This window comes from Hordeum vulgare, chromosome 4H (genome assembly GCF_904849725.1).
Source record: "Hordeum vulgare subsp. vulgare chromosome 4H, MorexV3_pseudomolecules_assembly, whole genome shotgun sequence".
Lineage (NCBI taxonomy): Eukaryota > Viridiplantae > Streptophyta > Magnoliopsida > Poales > Poaceae > Hordeum > Hordeum vulgare.
The window spans coordinates 116,843,897-116,865,780 of record NC_058521.1 but is presented as its reverse complement, the minus strand read 5'-3'; positions in this window follow the sequence as shown (position 1 = coordinate 116,865,780).

Genomic DNA, 21,884 nt, shown 5'->3' with positions numbered 1-21,884 from the left:
TATTTCCATTCCTTATCTCTTTGTCCATGAGAACATCACCCAAAACTTGAAAACTTCACAACACAAAACTTAAAGAGAAACTCATGATAACATTAGCACAAGAAAACAAACTAACACCACTTTAGGTACTTTAGCAATCTTGATTTCTATTTATATTGGTGTTAGATTACTGTATTATCACTTTTCCATGCCTAGTACCCCCCGATGCTATCCATAGTTTCATCAAAACAAGCAACCAACTCAACAAAAAACAGAATCTGTCAAAAAGAGACCAATCTGTAGTAATCTGTATACTTCGTATACTTCTGGTACCTCAAAAATTCTGAAAAAATACTACTTCCTGGGAAAAAGGCATATCAACCAGAAGCAAAAATAATCAACTCCAAAGCTCTTTATGAATAAAACTGAAAAATAATCTCGTGAGTGAAAAGTTTCTGTCTTTTTCCAGCAAGATCAAAAAACTATCACCAAGACTAGTCATAAAGGTTTTTCTTGGATCAAACACAAAAAGAAACACAAAAGACACAATCACAACAGAATTATGATGGTGTGGACACAACAAAACAGAAAGCAAAAAAGCAAAGATAAATTCATTGGGTTGCCTCCCAACAAGCGCTATTGTTTAACGCCCTTAGCTAGGCATTGATAATTCAATGATGCTCACACAAAAGACAAGAATTGAAGCACAACGAGAGCATCATAAAGCATGTGACAATCACATCTAAGTCTAACATACTTCCTATGCATAGGCATTTTATAGGAAAACAGATTGTCAATACAACCAATAGTTACCATATGCAAGGAAGAAGAAAGAGACAATAGCAATCTCAACATAACGAGAGGTGATTTGGTAACATGAAAGTTTCTACCACAATATTTTCCTCTCTCTAGCAATTACATGTGGGATTATATTCAAATTCAACAATATAGCTATCACAAAGGATATTCTTTTCGTGATCCCCATGCACGCAAAGTTGACGCTCTTCAAAAATAGTGGGATTATCATCAACTAAAGTCATGACTTCTCCAAACCCACTTTCAATAATATTGCAAATATCATATTCATCATGAGGTTCAAACAAATTTTCAAGATCGTAAGAAATATCATCACCCCATTCATGATCATTGCAACATGTAGAGGACAAAGCAAAACTAGCATTCTCTCAAAATAGCAAATATTACGGTGGGTGAACAAATTACTGTCGAGCAATTGATAGAACCGCGCAAAGTCAAGACGATATCTAAGGCAATGATCATACATATAGGCATCACGTCCGAGACAAGTAGACCGATACTTTCTGCATCTACTACTATTACTCCGCACATCGAACGCTATCCAGCATGCATCTAGTGTATTGAGTTCATGACGAATAGAGTAACGCTTTAAGCAAGATGACATGATGTAGAGGGATAATCTCAAACCAATGATGAAAACCCCATCTTTTTACCCTTGATGGCAGCAACACGATGCGTGCCTCGCTACCCCTTCTGTCAATGGGTGAGGTCACCGCACGGTATGAACCCAAAACCAAGCACTTCTACCATTGGAAGAATCATAGATCTAGTTGCCCAAACAAAACCCACAACTCGAAGAGAATTACAAGGATATGAAATCATGCATAAGAGAGATCAGAAGAAGCTCAAATAAGATTCATAGATAATCTGATCATAAATCCACAATTCATCGGATCTCTACAAACACACCGCAAAAGAAGATTACATCGGATAGATCTCCATGAAGATCATGGAGAACTTCGTATTGAAGATCCAATACAGAGAAGAAGCCATCTAGCTACTAGCTATGGACCCGTAGGTCTATGGTGAACTACTCACGCATCATCGAAGAGGTCATGGTGTTGATGAAGAAGCCCTCCGTATCCGAATCCCCCTCCGGCAGGGCACCAGAACGTGCTCCAGATGGGATCTTGCGGAGACAAAAGGTTGCGTCGGCGGAAAAGTACTTTCTATGATCTCCTGATTTTTTCTGGGATTTTAGGTAATTTATAGGCGAAAGATCTATGGCAGATGAGGCCGAGGGATCCCACAAGCCTGGGAGGCGCGGGCCCCCCTGGCCACGGCTAGGGGGCTTGTGGGATCCCTGGTGACCTCCTGCCCTGATTCACAGGCCTCCCAATCATTTTCTATTTCGGAAAAAATCTTTTTGGCAGTTTCGTTCCGTTTGGACTCCGTTTAAAATCCTCCTATGAAAGGGGTCAAAAACATGGAAAAACATGAACTGGCACTTGGCACTGAGTTAATAAGATAGTCCCAAAAAATATATAAAAGGCATACAAAACATCCAAAGTTTGACAAGATAATAGCATGAAACAATAAAAAATTATAGATACGTTGGGGACGTATCAGTGATCACGATTGCTTTGATATCCCGCTCCCGGAGGGGAATTCTCCCCGCAGAATCCCTCTGCTAGAGAGAAAAAGGGCCTCTGCCCAGGTTTCTGACTCGAGATAGCGGTGCTTTATCCCGAAAGATAACTCATGATTTTTATAGGGTAAAACACACCATATAGGAGAAGATGGTCGCGAGAGGGTCAGCTAGGGCCCCACAAGCCCTCGGGGCGCGACCAAGGGTGACGTGCCATGTTGGCTTATGCCCAGCTGGTGGCCCCTCTCCGATATATTTTTGGCCTAGAAATTCTCAAATGTTCCACAAAAGTTCCGCGTAAAGTTTTAGGTTATTTAGAGTAAGTTGATTTTTCTGCCTTTTTCTCACTTGCCCGGTCAGGAATTCCAGTTTCCAGATATTTCCCTCTCAGTGATGTACCTTGCATATTCAAAAAGAAAGGTTATAGGAATTGTGTGATAATAATGGATAATGGACAGGATCAACACAAATATCAACAGTAATTCATGATGCAAAATGAGAGTATCAACTCCCCCAAGCTTAGACCTCGCTTGTCCTCAAGCGGAAACCAAGCTCGAAAATAATGACCACGTCATTTGATATATAGGTGTCGATAAAAACATAATACGAGCATGAGAGCATCATGAATATTAGCATAGAAGAAAGTATTTTATCATATAAATTTTCACAAAAAAGCAACGATCCATTCGCAACAATTGGTGTATGAAGCATAACCTTTACGAATAGTCAACAAACCATATTCTCGGTTATTGGGGCAATCATAATTCATCATAATTCAGAGGAGGTTCTATGTATGAGCTTTCTTGTTGGCAAGCTCACATGCTCAACTATCATTTAATCTTCCATGATTGCTCATGCTCAAGGCTTATTTTTACAGCTCATGTTTCCATAGGACACATATGAAGATAGGGTCTTGAATGGCTCGCCACCCAACTTATTTACATCTAGGATAATATCAACAATAATGAATCATGATCATCTACATCCACTTGGATATATAAATCTGAATATTTCCTCAACACATGGTGCTTGATACTATAGGGTAAATAGGTTGGAAGAGAGATAAACTTCATTGACTCAAGCATAGAGTTAAACTCCTGAAAGTAAAAGATAGACTCTTCACAGAGGAAAGCAGAGGTTGTCCTACACTTTTAATTGATTGGATGTGTGAACTCTTAATGCAAAGGAACGTCACTTTATATTGCCCCTTATGATAGCAAACTTTATTATCCACTCTGTCGCTTTTATTTCTTTGCCATCACAAGATCGTACAAAGCTTATTTTCCCTTGCAATAAAATATCATACATATTTAGGAGCATTTTTTCTTGCTTGATGCACCGATGACAACTTACTTGAGGGATCTTACTCAATCCATATGTAGGTATTGTCACTACAAGAAATATGTCAACTAGCGACCTTCTGTGAGTGACCCAGCTGAATTGGCCGTAAATCCACGGCCATTTCGCTAGGAAGGGCTCAACTCCACGTCAGCTTGGTCATAAAGCAGACAACAGTTGTTAACGACCTTATTTCTACCTGATTACAACCAATATAAATGGTCATGAGGTTGTGAACATGGATGCATTGGCACTTAAGGCCACCTCCTTTTTAAATGTATTGTGAAGGAAGTAGCATTTTTATTTATCCAAATGGTATGATTTTTTTACAGCGCCTTCATATGCACAAATTTTCATCCTTCTCCAAATTGCAGCTCAATCCAATCATCTATGTGAGCCCAACTTCAATTTTTATTTTTTGTCCAGATTGGCACATTGCAAAGCAAGTGCTATCTAGACCCCTCCTATTTGCCTCAGACTTTTCGGGCTCTCTCACATATTCAAATCATTTCTATATGCCAATATTCAACTACATTTGCCTAGTAAAGCTTCGTCAGAAAATTTCTAAAGTTTCTATCCAAAAAGAAGCTTTGTGAAGGAAGTACTCGTTAGGATTATCCAAATTATGTGATATTTTTTCAAATGTTTCATATGCTCAAATAATCACTCTCCGCAAAATTTTAGATTTACCAGCAATCCATGTGACCTCATCATCCAACCTTTTATTCTGGTCATATTTTTAGTTTGTGAAGCAACTATATTTTATATTGCTTAATTATTTATGAAAAATTATGAGGGAATGTTGATACGTATATAACTTGTCTCCACCAAGTTTTAGCACATTTCATTTTGCCAATTTATCTAAATAATTTTCCCAAGTTTCTGTCCAGAGAAGAGCATTGTGAAGGAAGTACCACTTTGGCACGTCCAAATGGTACCAAATTTGAACAGTACCTACCTATGCCCAAATTACTATCCTCCGCAAAGTTTCAGCTCAATCCATTCATTCATTTGAGCGCCGCTTCAACGTTCATATTTGTGTCGAGTGTGATACTTTGCAAAGCAAGTGCCATCTAGGCTCCTCCGTTTGAGTTGAAATTTTGCCAAGAGAGTCTCCTTAGTTGATGATCATCCTCAGCCAAAACTCAGGCTCATTGGCAAACACTTGGCTGCTAATTCATGTTTGAACTTAGTTCCGTCTCCTTGTAAGTTTCTTCTGTTGTATTATTCTTCCTAACACCTACCAGGGGAGTGTCCAACACATCACACATGCCTAGGCTACGCATAACACGTGTCAATGCAAAGGTCACACGGTGACCACACGGTTGGCATGCTAGTTTGCGCGCTCTGGAGTTGGGGCCCTCGGACACCATCCAAACCTCGACGTCCTGCCACCACACCACGTATCTCTGATTAAATGGATACTTATGTATCTATGAATTATTTTTGGGAAAAATAAATAGCAAACTATAATGCACATGCAGTTCAAATTTGACCCGTTTCCTATTGAATCGGGGGAAATTTGTCTTTTTCACGAGAGGTGTCTCAAAGATTTTTACACCCAACCATTTTGTAAATTGTACATTAAATATGATATAATATTTTAGAAAAATGATTCGGTCCAATTTTGCAACAAATATATGGTAGGTCCTTCACAAAAAAACTCATTTTGGGCATTCGAGAAAATAGAAAATGAATTTTCCGTCCAAAGAAAATGAAAACTTCCTTAGACAACATTATTTTCCATTCCAATATGCACCCTTGTGCACAATATTAGATAATTTGAACAAACTATGCCATGAATGTGGCCATAACATTGATCATTTGGCTTGAAAGCCATGAATCTTCACACATGATAGCTCATTTCCGAGAACACTTTTTGAAAATTATTACTGTTTTACAAGTTTATTAATTTTTCTCATAACTTGGTCACATATAATAACACAATGCGAAGGTTTTCCAATTTTTTGAATTTTTTTTTGAATTTTTCATGCCTGTTTCAAAATGCGGTCAAAATGGTGGGCATGACCGTTCCTAGCTAGTGGTTGAATATTGGAAAATATTTGGTGTTTCTATGAGTAAATGTATACTTATGTACCTATAAATGATTTTTGGGAAAAATAAATAGCAAACTATAATGCACCTGCAGTTCAAATTTGACCCGTTTCCTATTGAATAAGGGGAAATTTTTCTTTTTCACGAGAGGTGTCTCGAATATTTTTACACCCAACAATTTTGTAAGTTGTACATTAAATATGATATAATATTCTAGAAAAATGATTCGGTCTAATTTTGCAACAAATATATGGTAGGTCCTTCACAAAAAAACTCATTTTGGGCATTCAAAAAATAGAAAATGATTTTTCTGTCCAAAGAAAATAAAAACATCCTTAGACAACATTCTTTGTCATTCCAATATGCACCCCTGTGCACAATATTAGATCATTTGAACAAACTATGCCATGAATGTGGCCATAAGATTGATCATTTGGCTTAAAAGCCATGAATCTTTACACATGATAGCTCATTTCTGAGAACACTTATTAAAAATAATTATTGTATTACAAGTTTATTATTTTCCCTGGTAACTTGGTCACACATAATGACATAATGCGAAGGTTTGCCAATTTTTTGATTGTTGTTGAATTTTTTATGCCCGTTTCAAAATGTGGTGAAAATGGTGGGCATGACCGTTCCTAGCTAGTGGTTGAATATTGGAAAATTTTGGTATTTCTATGATTAAATGGATGCTTATGTACCTATAAATGATTTTTGGGAAAAATAAATAGCAAACTATAATGCACCTCCAATTCGAATTTGACCCACTTCGAGGTGAATCGGTGAAAATTTGTCTTTTTCACGGGAGGTGTCTCAAAGCTTTCGACACCCAACTATTTGGTCAATCGTACATTAAATATGAGCTAATATTTAAAAAAATGATTCAGTCCAATTCTACAACAAATATACGATAGGCTCTTCACAAGTAAACTCATTTTGGGCAGTCAAAAAATGAAAAATAGAATTTTCGTCCAAAAAATGTAAACATCCTTAGACAACAAGGTTATTCGTTACAAGATGTAAAGTTGTGCAAAATATGATATCATTTTAATAAATATTTGATAGGTCTTTTACAAAAAACTCATTTTAAGCATAAAAAGGAAAATGATTTTTTTTTGAAAAAAACTTATCTTTCATCGATTATGACTAATTTAAATGGTCATAAGGTCTTCAAATTGTTTGATGCATTCTGATTGGTCCAGACACATATCACACGGATCATACCTCAAATACCGTCGGATGCTCCTCGATCAAATGGCAACACTCATCCCCTCACCCTCTCAACCAAGTAGCCTAACACAGCCCCACTCGGCCTCTCCCACTACTAGAAAAAGGCGGTTAGTGGCGCACCTATTTTGGCTATTAATGGCGCACTATAGGTGCGCCACTATTATCATGCCACTACTAATAAATAGTAATGGCACACGCCTGGTGCGCCACTTTTAATATACATAACAGTGGTGCACCACCTGGTGCGCCATTACTATCCCAGACACTAATGGCGCAACTAAAGTGCGCCATTACTAGGCCCAGAAGTGTGCCACTGCTGTTACTCCCAGGGGCCATGTGTACCTTGTGCTCTGGGTTACTAATGGCGCACTTTTAGATAATGCGCCACTGGGGTGTTTATTTATGTGCGCCACTAAATTGCAATATGGTGCGCCACTACTATGAATATTAGGAAAAAAAATTGCTTTTCTGATATTTGCAGAGGTTACAAAATACATTACATCATAGAATATAAACAGCACAACATATAAACAGCAGATTTATCGAATATAATAGAAGATTAGTCTCCGAATACAATTCATCATATTAGTCTCCGAATTCAAAATACCGAACAAAGTTAGAACATTACAAGTCTCGAGACCGCGAGTAGCGAGTTTGTCTTCACATTACAAGTCAATATCTAAACTACCATCACATAGAAGAGGGTTGCGGTCACGATGAGCATCATCGCGATGAAACTGATCTTCATCCGGTTCCTCCTCCGCTCCCTCCACTCTCCCACTAGATAGCGCGTGTATCTAGCTTCCGCCTCCACCCTAGTGGTGTACCCTTTGTAAATGTTACCGCTGAAATGGTGAACCTGTCTCCGACACTCCTCCCAGTCGTCTTAGATTTGGGGAACCTCACCCTTGTACACGACATACGACGGCATCTCTATGCACTAGACAAACAAAACGTTAGTAGCAATTCACAGATAATATATAACCAATATATAAGTATGCAACAAAAGGATCGGCACAAAAAAGCAACACACTAATAGCACGATTCATGGTCCTACTAATAAATAGCATCAATTACATATAAGTTGAACGACTGTCCAAACTAAAGAGACATACAAGTTCATTAAAGTTTAATTACAACATGAGCTAATCGATATTTCAGAACTACATAGCATCAATACTTTCGACTCGACTTAGGGACCGGAGCATGGATGAAGCCACCGTCTTTCATGATGGTCATGAATGTGCGGTCGTTGTCAGCCTGCATTTGTAGCGTTTTTTCTATTTCAGTGTTGGACGGTTGATAGTTGAGGTAGAACTGCCCCGAGGTACGAAGGACATCTTGATGGATGATTTCCACAAACTCCGAATGGATGCAAAAGAATTCTTGTCTGATGTCCTCGTCCTGGATTGCCGACAAGCGTGCGGACCATTCTTTGAGATTATTTGGTAGCATAAGTTGATGATGGTCCCATACGATCACTCGCCTGCGATGGAGGGCATAGTAGGCATCCTTCTGACTGCCAGGAGGCTGCTTGACGTGGGGGAACGTCGTTAGTGGGTGAACATGTGCTTGTCGTACATACAATTGGCCTCCTGAAGGTGCCTCCAGATTTGTCGTAGCCGGGGAGAGCATCATCAAGAACTTTCTTGATATTTGTGTAGTCTTTCTTCTACACACGGTCCGAGTCGAAATACATGGCCATGGAATATTTAGGGATTAAGGGGATGAGTGTGCCATGTGTGTCACTTCACAAAACATGGAATGTTAGAAAAAAATAACGATCAAAATCTAAGAAATCATATGTTACGGGGCGGTGAGGGGATGACTTACTCGGAAAAGTAAGCCACGAGGAAGTTATCCTTATCTGGGTTCGCCAGAATGACACCTTCGAGGTATGAACTCATGACTTGATGGTCTCCAGCGCTGCCCAAGATCTTGGCACACATGTAGAAGGGGTCGACTATCACGGTGTCCGGGGTCTTGTCCCTAATGATCCGCATCTCCAAACTGAGCGAAAATAGCCGAATGAAGGTGTAGTGCAGCGGATAAAGGTTAAAAATAGCGAAGATGTCATCAAACCGCAAGATGATCATACACCTGATGGTGCTATCGACAAAGCCCTTGCCCTCTGGCACCTTGGCCATGAAAACCGGGTATGCCACATCATTCTCGGAGAGATGCCGCTTCTCCATAGAAAGAACACCATCATGCAGACTTCGCATAGCACCGGTTCCAGCATTGAGCAGATTAGTCGGTAGCATCGGCCTACCCAGCACATGCACCCTCCTCGAGATATCCTTAGATATTGGTGGCCCGTCCTAAGCACGGATCGTACTCGGTGCCGGCTGGCTCGCACCCTTGTTATTTTTTCTTTTCCGTCCCTTCTACTTCTTCTGCTGTAATGGGATCGAGTTCTGCTCAGAGACCACCTTCTTGAGTGTGTTGGGGCTAATAATATTTCGCACCTCGGCTATTTGAGTCTCGGTGAAGGCGGCAGTTGGAGGCGGCTCCTGAGAACTGAACAGACGACGGCTGTTGCAATTGGGTTTCTCCGTGGTACCAGCTAGATCGCAATCGTCTTTTGCAGGGTTGGGTTCTTGAGAAGGAGGCCCCAAGAATTCGTCATCGTACCCATGTTCGTTGATGTACTTATCTACGTTGGAAAATGTACCGTCGTTGTCGTCTGGATCCTGTGCCATATGCATGTCCGGATCAGCTGACGGCGGTAGCGTTGCGGCGGTCTTTCCATGGCTTGGCGCCGGCACGACTGGCGGTGTCCCCCGCCCCCAAACGAATTTGGCTCTTCGGCCAAAGCATGGACCAGTTTAAGCAGGCGCCGAGGGTCATCACATCATCTTCATCGGCCCTAGGGGGTCGATACCGAGGTAACAAGTCGTCACAGCCCCACAGCACCCGAACCAGTTGAACCCTATACATGGTGGGTGGCATTGGATTACCGTGGAACAGGCGGTTGCCCGGTTCAACAATTTTGGCCTTGGCGACATCGATAAACTCGCCGTCCACGAAGTGCAGGAGAGTGCATGGAACGTTGGCGGCGCCCTGCGAAAACATGTAGGGCGTCAGGGATGCCCAGTCAAAGGCAAGGAGACGAAGTCATCGGCCGAGGCTTAGTTACCGTGATGGCGTCGAGCTCGGCTAATGTTGAGGCACCGCCAACGCCGGGCGTGCAAGTGACAGAGGGGCCGCTTGCTGCCGAGGTGCCGGCCGGCATATTTTTCCCACACCCGGGTGCACTAAGCTCCAATACCGGCGCCGACGCCGGAGACACCAATGCCGCCTCCACCGGAGACACCAATGTTGGCGCGTTGTGCGAGTTGCTTCCCGTGAAGCTGGGAATCGGGGGCGGCCCTTGTTGGCCGCCTGCAATCCACCCCCACAGCCCCTCAAGCAAGGAAGGCATAATGGCGGTGATCGTCGCTCCCAGTTGGTCTCGCACGTTCTCTTGGACTATCTCCGGAATCCTCGTCACTTGTGCCTTGAGTTCTTTAACCTCGCGCTCCTGGCTTTCCGAGATGGTATTTCTCTCCTTTCGCCCAGCCTTATAATATTCCGACCATTTTGTGGACAAGCCTTCGCCAGCCACACGACCAGTCGACGACGGCTTACTGAACTTATCCTTGTATTTCATTACGTTCAACGCCCTATTTAAAGTGGTGTCCCAAGGGGCAGACGGGGAGCTCTGAGACCCCGCGCTACTGCTTTCAGTTTCCTGCGGAAGGAACGTGAACCATTTAGAAATTTGGCTTCATTAATTAGAATGCAACCATATGGAGCTAATTACGCGGGGGTGTATTCCTTACCACAACACGCTCAAGCTCCTTCACCTTCGGATCCGTGGTAAGCTCCTTTGTTACTGGGTCCACCTTGTACCGGGCCCTGACATAGTTCCTGGTCTGCTTTTCATGGTATTTACCGAATAGGGGCAGTAGGTCTTGCTCGGCACGCTCCGCGTCCTCCTTGTCCCATTTAGGTTCCGCCACTCTGTAACCGCCGGGACCGAGTTTGTGCACCCCTAAGTTCAAGTCTCGCATATCTTTCCCTCACTGACTTGATTCCGCGGATGCGTTTCTCTCACACTTGATCTTGATCTCCAGGTAGTCAGCTTCGTTGATCGAAGGATTTGTCTCCTTGATCTTCTCATAACTATCACCTCTTAAAATCCTTCTCTGCACCGCGGCTCTACAAGTAGCCAGGGTCGTGCTCATCTTCGTGAGGGCGGCACTGTTCACTTTATTCCCTGAGAGGCGTGTGTTTGCGAAGTCACCGGGGAGCTTGTATTGTTCGTGCAGCTTCATGAAGAGGAGGTTGCGCAAATTCCCTCGGTCATGATGCCTTAGGTTCTCGGTGTTGATCGAGACGGTGCTATGGAGAATGCACCCGAGTTGTCCCGCGTACCCACCGACTAATTCTTTGGGCGCTGTTGGATGCCCACTGGAGGACACTTTAGTAAATTCCTCCTTGACGGTGCCGAGCACGTTCGGACGCCAGTCCTTCCGTTACCTCTTTGGTTGGCTGCCATCTGTGCGTTCGCTGCCATCATCAGTGGTGGCATCCCCGGCGGCACAATCAGTGGTGTCATCCCCAACGCAACTAAGGGTTGTGTACTCGGGATCGGTGTCTTCTGCGGCGTCCTCATAGTGGTGAGGTTCTTCCTCCATGTCCTGGGACAGCTCCCAGAATGGCTTGCCCGAACCGCCGGCCTCATCGTTGTCGGCCATGTTCGCTCTAAATAGGAAAAAAGGCTACGAGAGTTATTGTATGAGATCAGGGTAGTATCTATTCTTCTGAGATTTAGAGGAAAACTAAGAATAAAACATGCAAATTGATGCACACCCATAGGTAAGATCTCCTTTTCTTGATTTATTTTACTTTGCATGTGATTCATACAAGTCCTTAGAGAAACTTGCTATCCCTGCATTCTGATTACCAAGCATACAAACAAAGCATTTTTCATGATAAACAACCAAGGCAACCAATATATATATATATATATATATATATATCAAACAAATAAACAAATAAAAATGAGTTATTGCTAGATCCTGATGGTTGAGCTTTCGTTAGCATGGCATATGTATGGAATAAAAATAGTTTGCATTTCAACTTAAGGGGAAACTATAAAAGCCACTTAGAAATATTTGCTTTGTAGAAATAACATTGTCTCTAAATGTTGATTAATTTTTGTTTCGGTTGAGAATCGGGCACCTTCTAGGTCAAGAAAATTGGGCATGACCTTTTCTAATTTTCTTGACCTAGGAGTGCCCCATTCTCAACCAAAACGGAAATTAATCAACATTTCAGGAGAAAGGGGTAACCTTCACAACACAAGCAGTAAGTTCAAAAGGTCAAGCACATCCAGCTCTTAGGCGTCAACCATCAACTACCCTTTGCTACAAAAGAAACTTTTCCATCGCAATTTTACAAGATAAATATTTCATCTTATACGAAAAGCATTAAAAACGATCCACAGTCTGCATGATCATGCCTAATTTTTGTTCAAATGCTAGGCCATGAACTCGAGTGATGATGTGAAATCATGCTATATGTAAATCAGACAATATTTACACAGAGAACAGGGTATGACTACCATACAAGAGTAGTAGAAAATGATAAATGTCAATCAAACACTGATAGTTTCTACCATAAGCAAAGCAATAGCCAAGGGAAACTAGCGACCATGGACGTCTAGTACGGAAGGGCGATAACCATGAATGAACCATCTACATCGAGTGCGCAGCCCCAAAAAACAAGTAAAACCACGAACAGCTCGTACTTTACACCAGACTATCACGGATCCACCTGAGTCACTCACGGACGCAGTACCAACGTCCAGAATTGGCATGCCTAACATTGTGCGGTCGCCGCGAATCAACCTGATCTACCACCACCTACGGAGATCGAGCAGATGCGGGTCCATACCTTGGGCTTTCGGTGGGGCAGAAGCCGGTCAGCCAAACATCGACGGGAATGAAGAGAAGTGGAGCCCAACACTGCCGCCGCTCCTCCGCGGGGCCGCCCGAGATCTCCCCTCGTTGACGTGGTCGCGTTCCGGTCGCTGTCGTGCCCACCTCGTCACTGCACGCGGTGGCGGTCCCGTTCGTCGCCACGGCCGTCGGCGGTCGCGGTCCCATGCGTCGTCGCGTGCACTGAGCTGGGTGGAGGGAGGGGAGATGGGAGCGGTGTGATGTGGTTGGAGTGGAGATGCGGGGGAGAGACGAGTGAGGGGGGGGAATGAAAGAAGGGGAAGGAGTAGGATAATGCCGTAGTGGGGGGAGGGTTAGCAATGGCGCACCTTTTAGGGGTGCGTCATAAAAATTGGTATATCAGTGGCGCACCTTTTAGGGGTGCGCCATAAACACCGTGATAGCAATGGCGCACCTTCTCCTGGTGCGTCATTACTAACTTTTTTTTATTTTTTTGGATTTTTAGTTGCATGTAATAATTTAAGATTTGAGATAAAATAAAAGGAAAATGCAAATGGAGTGATAAAACCATTGTGCAAAGATTTAGAATTAGATGACATGGTTGAAATCAAGTGACATGAAATAACAGTCATCAAAGATTGAGATTGCCAATGACACAAACACACGTGGCCGACACGTCGTGATTCGGTCTTAGCTATCTTTTCACAATCTTCTTGCCCTTCTTTCTCGCGGTTGAATAATTTAGCCCCGGAACCCCTTGAATTCTTCTCTTGAACGGACGTCCTTTAGGTAGGGTGGTCCTGCTTCTTCTTGTGGTGTATGGTACTTCATCGTCGCCGTCATCTTCCATCTTCGGGTCGCCGTACTTGTCAATGTCTTTCTCATTGGCGACTCCATCCATTCCGATGATGTTCCTTTTCCCTCTCCTCACGACAACACGACTGGGCTTTGACGGGTCGGTAATGTAGAAGCATTGGTCCACTTGGCAAGCCAATACCGATGACTCATTTTTCGCGGTGACGTTTGCGCCCGCGGACTTGGATTTGGCTTCGGGTATAACCATGGTGGTGAAATACTGGTCTTCTTTTAGGACGCTCTTGGCCCATCTCACACGGAACATCGGGACCTTCTCTCCAGCGTAGCTCAGCTCCCATATCTCCTCGATCCTTCCGTAGTATCTGTCCTTCTCGTTACCGGTGTAGGATTCCATTATTACCCAGGAGTTCTGATAATCACTCTTCATGTCCTTTTCCTCGGTGTAGAATGTGTAGTCGTTGATATCGTATGCCTCATAGGTCATCAGGTTGTGCTCGGCGCGCTGTAACAAGGCGAATATGAGTTTTTCTTCCTCGAAAGAATCCTGATGTAAAGGGTACGACAGAAGCTTGTCCTTGAACCAACGCGTGAAACATGAGTTGTGCTCTTCGATTATATCTCCGTCCATCCTCTGTTGGCCTTGGTCATTGTATGTCTTCTCAATAAAGGTTTTGTGCTCTACCACCCAAGGATCGACCACGTCTATGTGTTGTAGCGCGACTAGGTTTGCTCTTTCAAAGTCAGCGAGTCGACCCTTGAAGTCGACATACATTTCGCGGCGACCCTCGCGGTGACCCCATCTAGCGAGCCTGCCGAGGTGCCTGTTGACGGGCAGACCAACGGGGTTCTCGATGCCTAGATAATTTGTGCAGAAGGAGATGTACTCTTCGGTCAGAAAGCCCTTGGCTATGCTTCCACCTGGACGTGCCGTGTTGCGAACGTATCCTTGGATGACACCATTCATCCTTTCGAACGGCATCATGATGTGCAGGAACGTCGGCCCGAGTTGGATGATATCCTCCACGATATGGACCAGCAGATGCACCATAACGTCGAAGAATGCGGGTGGGAAGTACATCTCAAGCTCGCATAGTATCACCACGATCTCTTCCTGTAGCCTTCTGAGTTGCCTCACGCCAACCGACTTCCGAGAGATGACATCAAAAAAGTTGCATAGGCCAAATAGCGTTTCACGGACGTGCGCGTCCATGATCCCCCGGATTGCAACTCGAAGTATCTGCGTCATCAGCACGTGACAGTCGTGAGACTTCATCCCGCTGAACTTCTGCTTCGCTGAGTCTAGGTATCTGCTTATCTTCCACACGTAACCGTAAGGAAGCTTTACTCCTACGAGGCACGTGAAAAACTGCTTAATCTCCTTCTGACTTAGAGTGAAGCACGCGGGAGGGCAGTCATCTTCGATCTTCTTGGCCTTTTTGCCTTTGCGACAACTTTCCGTGTCCTTCACCTCATCATCATCATCATCATCATTAGGGCGTTTTGCGTGAAGCTCCTCCCTGATGCCTATTGATTGCAAGTCTGCCCTTGCTTTAGGCCCATCTTTGGTCCTCTCTGGCATGTTGAGCAGGGTACCAAGAAGACTCTCGCACACGTTCTTCATGATATGCATGACATCAAGGCTGTGAGGCACACGGAGGATCTTCCAGTACGGCAAGTCCCAGAAAACAGACCTCGTTTTCCATACCTTCAACAGCGGCTCTCGCACCTTTCTCTTCTTTCCCGGCGGTGGGCACTCTTTCCAATTTTTCAACACCTCGTCTATTTCCTTGCCGCTCCTCGTACGTGGGGGTCTTTGGGGTTCGGTTTCACCATCGAACAGATCCTTGCGTTTTCTCCATGCGTCATCGCCGCGAAGCCACCTTTGATGTCCCATGAACACGGTTTTCGAAGACCCGAGATCTCTATCTAGCTGGCGATAGGTTGTGTCATCCATGCACCTGACGCATGCACAAAATCCGTGTACCACCTGGCCCGCGACATATCCGTAACCGAGATAGTCGTGCACCGTCCTGAGCAGTGCGGCTCTCATAGGGAAATATTGTTTCGCTGCGGCGTCCCACGTATTGGCTGGCATTTTGCACAACATGTCTAGCTCCTCTTTCAGCAGCCCCGGATATAGATTGATGTCGTTCCCTGGTTGTTTCGACCCTTCAATTAGCATACTCATATGAATGTACTTCCTCTTCATGCACATCCAGGGGGGAAGGTTGTACATCCACGCAAACACAGGTCAGGTGCTATGTGTGCTTCTCTGGCTGCCAAACGGATTGACTCCATCGGTGCTCGTGTTCAGCATGATGTTCCTTGGATCGTCCCCAAATTCTGGGTGTTCGAAGTTCAACGCTTGCCACTGGCTCGCATCCTTAGGGTGGCTCAACATCTTGTCTTTTTTATTTATCTCCGGATCATTTCCGTCATCTTCTCGCTTCTTCTCCTCCCTATCCGTCTGCCAACGCATGCGCTCTGCTTGCTTAGGGTCCGTGAAATACCGCTGCAGACGAGGAGTGATCGGAAAGTACCACACCACTTTTCGAGGAGCTTTCTTCCTCTTCTTGTATCGAGTGATGCCGCACACCGGGCATATGGTAGACTCCGCGTGCTCGTCCCGATAAATGATGCAATCGTTCATGCACACATGGTATTTCACGTGTGGTAAATCCAGAGGACACACGATTTTCTTCGCCTCCTCAAAACTGGTCGGGCACTTGTTCCCCTTGGGAAGACGTTCGTGCCACAATGACATGTTCTCATCGAAGCATGCGTTGGTCATTTTGTGTTTTACCTTCATCTCCAGAGCCATGAGCATTACTTTCAGGCGGGTAACCCCGGGCCTGCATCCTTCATACAATGCAGTAACCGCGTCTATCTCCAGTTGATCCAGCTTGGCTTTCTCTCGGGCGACAGCTCTTGCATTACCCGTCTGCTTGAGAAGCAGCTCTTGAATGTGAGGGTCCTGCACCCAGCCCATCGATGGTCCATCGTCGTCTGCTCCGGCATCTTCATCTTCATGATCATGTCCTTCGTCTTGATCTTCCTCATCATCATGTCCGGCATCTTCTACATGATGACTATGTCCTGCATCTACTTCGTGATCATGTCCTGGAGATTCTTCGTCTTCTCGCCCGCCCTCTACGCTATTGTCTTGCTGCCCTTCCTTATTTCTTGCCCGGATCCCATGGACGACTTCATAATCATCTTGATCACCTTGCCACCTATAGCCATCCATGAAACCACGCACGAGCAGGTGGTCCCGCACCTATCTGGAATCCAGGTCCCTAAGGCTCTTCAGCTTGCATCTTCGACACGGACATCTTATATCCGTCTCGTTCTTTTGAAGCATCTCGGCCTTCGCGGACCTCAAAAACCTATTCACGATGCCTTCGGTCATCGTGTGGACCATGGTCGCCTGCGCGGTAGAGCAAAACGATATTTTAGAACCAAAATTTTTTTGGGATGAATTTTCCTAAAAATAGGACCAAAAAGAATGCATAGTGCCAAATTCTCGCCGAAACTGAAATGAATCAACATTTCGGCAAAATATTGGCAACTATCGATTTCGAATACCGGTACGTGCAAACACAAACATATGCAACACCACAAACATACGTAGATCTAGGCCATAAAAAGTGTGTACGTTGGAGGGAGAAAAAAGTAGACCTAGAACATAAAGAAAGCTTTCCCCTTACTTACCTATCAAAAAAGGAAATTTAACCACTTAATTTGGGTGAATCTATGGTGCAAATGAGGTGAGGAGGAGGAGGCAGCCGAGACCGAGCTTGGTAGAGGTGGACAGAATGTAGTGGGGAAAGTGAGTGTGCTAGGTGGCTGTCAAAAATATCTAGCTGCTCTTAGGTTACCAATGGCGGACCTCCTAAGAATGCACCATTGGTAACCAGGGTTACTAATGGCGCACCTGGTGTGTGGCGCGCCATTACTAGTTTTGAAAAAAAATTGATTTTTTTTGTTAGTAGTGGCGCACCATGGGTGTGGTGCGCCATTACTAGTTTAAACTAGTAATGGCGCACGTTCCCCTGGTGCGCCACTTCTAAATCTGGGAAGGGCGTGGGGCAAGGACAAAACTAGTAATCGTGCAGCACACACCAGGTGCACCATTAGTAATATGGCCATTAATGGCGCACCTATATCTGGTGCGCCACTTTCATATAGAAGTGGCGCACCACATACATGGTGCGCCATTAATGTTCATATTAGCTATAGCCGTTTTTCTAGTAGTGTCCCCACCGTTCCAATTCCCCACCTTCTCTCCTGCACGTGCACAGCTTTCCAAAACCCTAGCTGCCGCAGCCCCGCCCCCTGCATCGACAGCGAGGAGCCCGAGCCCCCACACCTCCCCGCCCTTAAGTGGCTCTTGTCCCCCGCTAACTGGTTTCGCGTCGCCCCATCCACATCCGGCGACCGTCCAGCCAGATCGGTCGAGCCCCGTCCGACATGTTCCCCTCATCGATGTATCCGGCGAGGAGGACGACTTCCTCCTCGACCTTGACTTGTTGCGCAGCACACCGACCCGCCCACGCTGCGCGCCACCCCAGGTGAGTTAATCAGCTTGCCGTCTCCCATCTCCGTGCGTTTCCATTCCGATGGGATTTGCGCGTGTGTGGGTTGTGCCTCCGATCTGATGCGTCGTGCTGCGTTTTTTCTCTTGTAGGGGCTTCGGCGGTGTGATAGATCCTGTGGATCGAAAAGGCTAGATGTGTTCGGTGAGAGTAGTGGTATGTTACCTTATGTCGTACTCCATGATTTCCCTCCGGTGACCGTCGTGAGGTGGTGACAATGGTGGGGAAGGAGAGAGAGATCCGGTAGTGGCGGTGATGGACTTCCCATCGCTTCAGTGCTACCCTCTGGATCAGATTAGGGTTAGGAGTGGGGAACCAGTGGCGGCGGCGAACCTCGTTACTTGTGCCATGGTCCCCACCTTCTCCTTATAGCACTGCGCGACAGGGGCCCACCAGCCTTCTTTGGCTGGACGCCCCCGATCAGGGCGTGGGTCAAGGTTCCAATGGGCCGTTGGGCCCATTGAACGAGAGATCAACCTAACATTCTCCCCCTTGATCTCATCATATGCTTTTAACTTTACTCGTTTCGCAACAGATCAATACATAGGGCATGTACCTCTCTATTTTGAGACAGATTCTTTAACCTTGGGCCCTTTATCGTCCGGAAATATTAGACTATACCATGAAACCCATGTCGACTGTGTGTTCTCCGAACACACTAGGCGGTAAGCCTTTGATAAGAAGATCTGCAAACACTTGTTTTTTGCTTTTATGCTTCAAGCATTTTTCCATAATTCCGGACTTTCTCCTTCACAACTCGTAACTCTTGGTCAATGTGTTTGGCATCAACACTTAACTCGTTGTGATAGGAGCGAAAGAAATTAAAATGGTTATCGTTGTTGTCAACCATTATCAACTCCGGTTACAGGTAGCCTTAACCATGTTGCCCGTCCCTCAGCCTCATATCAAGCTATAACATATCATTGCATCACATTGATGACAATCGTTTCACTTATTTGGAGATTTTCCACACAAAACTCCGAGTATGAAAGTTAGCGACAATTGTGGATTTCGCTATACATTTCACAAGTCCTACTTTTGTACTCACGATCTTTTGAGAGAACTTATTTCTTTTAGCATGAGGCCGATATGTTTGACTCCATTGCATTGATTTATCTATGGACTGGACATTGCCAAAACAACCCGGATATATATGTGAACTGTGTCAGGGTAATATCTTGAGCTTCCAACAACTGAAGCATATGGTACCATATCCGTTTACAATCTTTTCTTATTAACTTTTGGAACGCCATAGTTTCCACTTCCATTACCCTTGACTATAAGAACAGGCGTAGGTTTTCTCGTATGCATACTTTAGAGATCTTTCTTAGCATGTCCATGCGACATTCCTAATACCCCCTTTTATTCTTTTGAACTTTGAGGACAAGAACTTATTTTCTCCTCCTGCAGTAGATTGACATCACCACTAGCAAGTAGGACATCATCCACATGCATAGGAATTGGGAAACGAATTTCCCATTCTATAACTTTGCATGAATGCAATTGTCCTCTCATTTTCTTTGCACAAAATCTTTCGATTTAAGTCATGTTTAATGCATTTACATATTTCCTTTGGAGTCACATTTGCCTTGTAGACCCTTCATAAAGTCTATGTTAGTGAAATTCAAATGATGGAATTTCACTAACATAGACTTTATAGTAGTCACAAGTATCTGATTTTCACATTCCTAGAGACCATCAAAATCTCAGGTATTGGCACTTATTTCATATGGGGTTGCCGTTGCTGTGTCATTGCCAAGAGGCAAATTCATTCTATAGTCACCCATTTCCAAAAGGCAATAGGTTTTACAGGAACCTGTATCACAAGATCCCTTGTAGAGCTAACAGCAGGTGTTGTATAGGTCATACAACATGCTCCCCCAGATTACTCCATCTTCACTGAAGAAATGGAGTATCTTTAAACTTTCTTCTTTATGGCACTTTAAGCACCACCGTGTATTCCTTAGTCTGCTTTCGGAACTATAAAAGATCCAAAAATACAACTGTTTCTTTTCTTTAGGGGTATCATAATGACGGTATTCAGATGACTGTCGTACTCCCCTTGACAATCACATTCTTCATTAATGGATCACTTTAGATGCATAATGTGCATCACATCGTCTAAAGTACAGAGGAGTCATGAAATACACTACAATGTATTTCATGTCTCTATCTCCCCCTCGAAATGTGGCAAGAACTTTTCTGCCACAATTTCAAAACCCATTCATAGCTCTTGTGAAATGAGGAAACTTCGATTATCTAGCTCATTCATCTTATCACTTCATGTAAAATGAAGTTATAAGTTAACTAGTATGGGAGTACTTTTTCCTCATTTCATTTCGGAAACTCAACAGAGTTCTTTATCATTTTCTCTTTTGCAAGTCACACTTGCATATCATTCTTGTCTTTAGGTTCGTCTGTTACTTTTATCCTTTCTGGATTTAGTGATTGCATAATGACCGTTACACATAAAGTGTACGGTCGATAATAGGAAAGCTTAATGGCTACTCCATACTTTTCTCCCATAGTGGGACACATTAACCGCACATGAGTCCTCATAACTTTCTCCTGTCATACAGGATAAGGCTTTTGCCAAAATTTCTCCCGCCATACACGGATTGTTGACATAATACAATGTCAACTTTACCCGGTTACGCAGGCATTCTTCCCAGACTTTTCCCGCCATGCGGGTAATTCCCTTTAAGGGACATCATAAATGCCATAATTGGCTCTTTTGATTGCATCAAATTCAGAAATAAATCTGAATTATCTTTGACACACATGTTTGATCCGACGTTGGTCAAATTAAACATGCATGTTGCTTGTTTCATTTCAATCATGTTGACTGAAAAAAAAGGAGACTCCATCATAGAGAGTACATGAAAGACATTCGTCAACCAAGACTCTCAATGATCTATCTCTTTTCTTTTCTTGAATTAATATCCAAGAGTTCTTTTCTTTTGAAGCCATTCCTTAGAGAGAATTTATTCCCTCAAGTTATGACCTTTCTTTTCCATCTTTCGGGTCACTAATACCCAAACATTCGCTTTCATGAGTGAAAGCTTGAATAACTTTTAGTCTGAGAAAACTTAGCCAATAAACAACGGTAATGAGCATAAAAATAACCCTTCGTTGGTGTGATTAAAATCATGCACATTAAACCTTTCTTGAATATTCTAAATCACCGTTGTGGCAGAATTAGAATAAAACATCATTTTTGTGCATTAATTCCATATCACCGTTGGGCAGAAATGGAAATAATGCATACAACTCATAAACAATGTGATGATAGTATTCTTATTGAACAACTTTGCTAAGAAATAATCATCATCATCATTAACCATATGCATTTCTTTATCTGTGCTATGAAAAACTGATCACTTTGATACAAAATTTATCAGAGATTTAAGCTTTGAACATAAGATGACTCATACAAATATAGTATTGTTATCATCAACGTTGGTCAGAAAACAACAATACCATATTTCAACTTTAAAACAAACTTCATTCTATTGC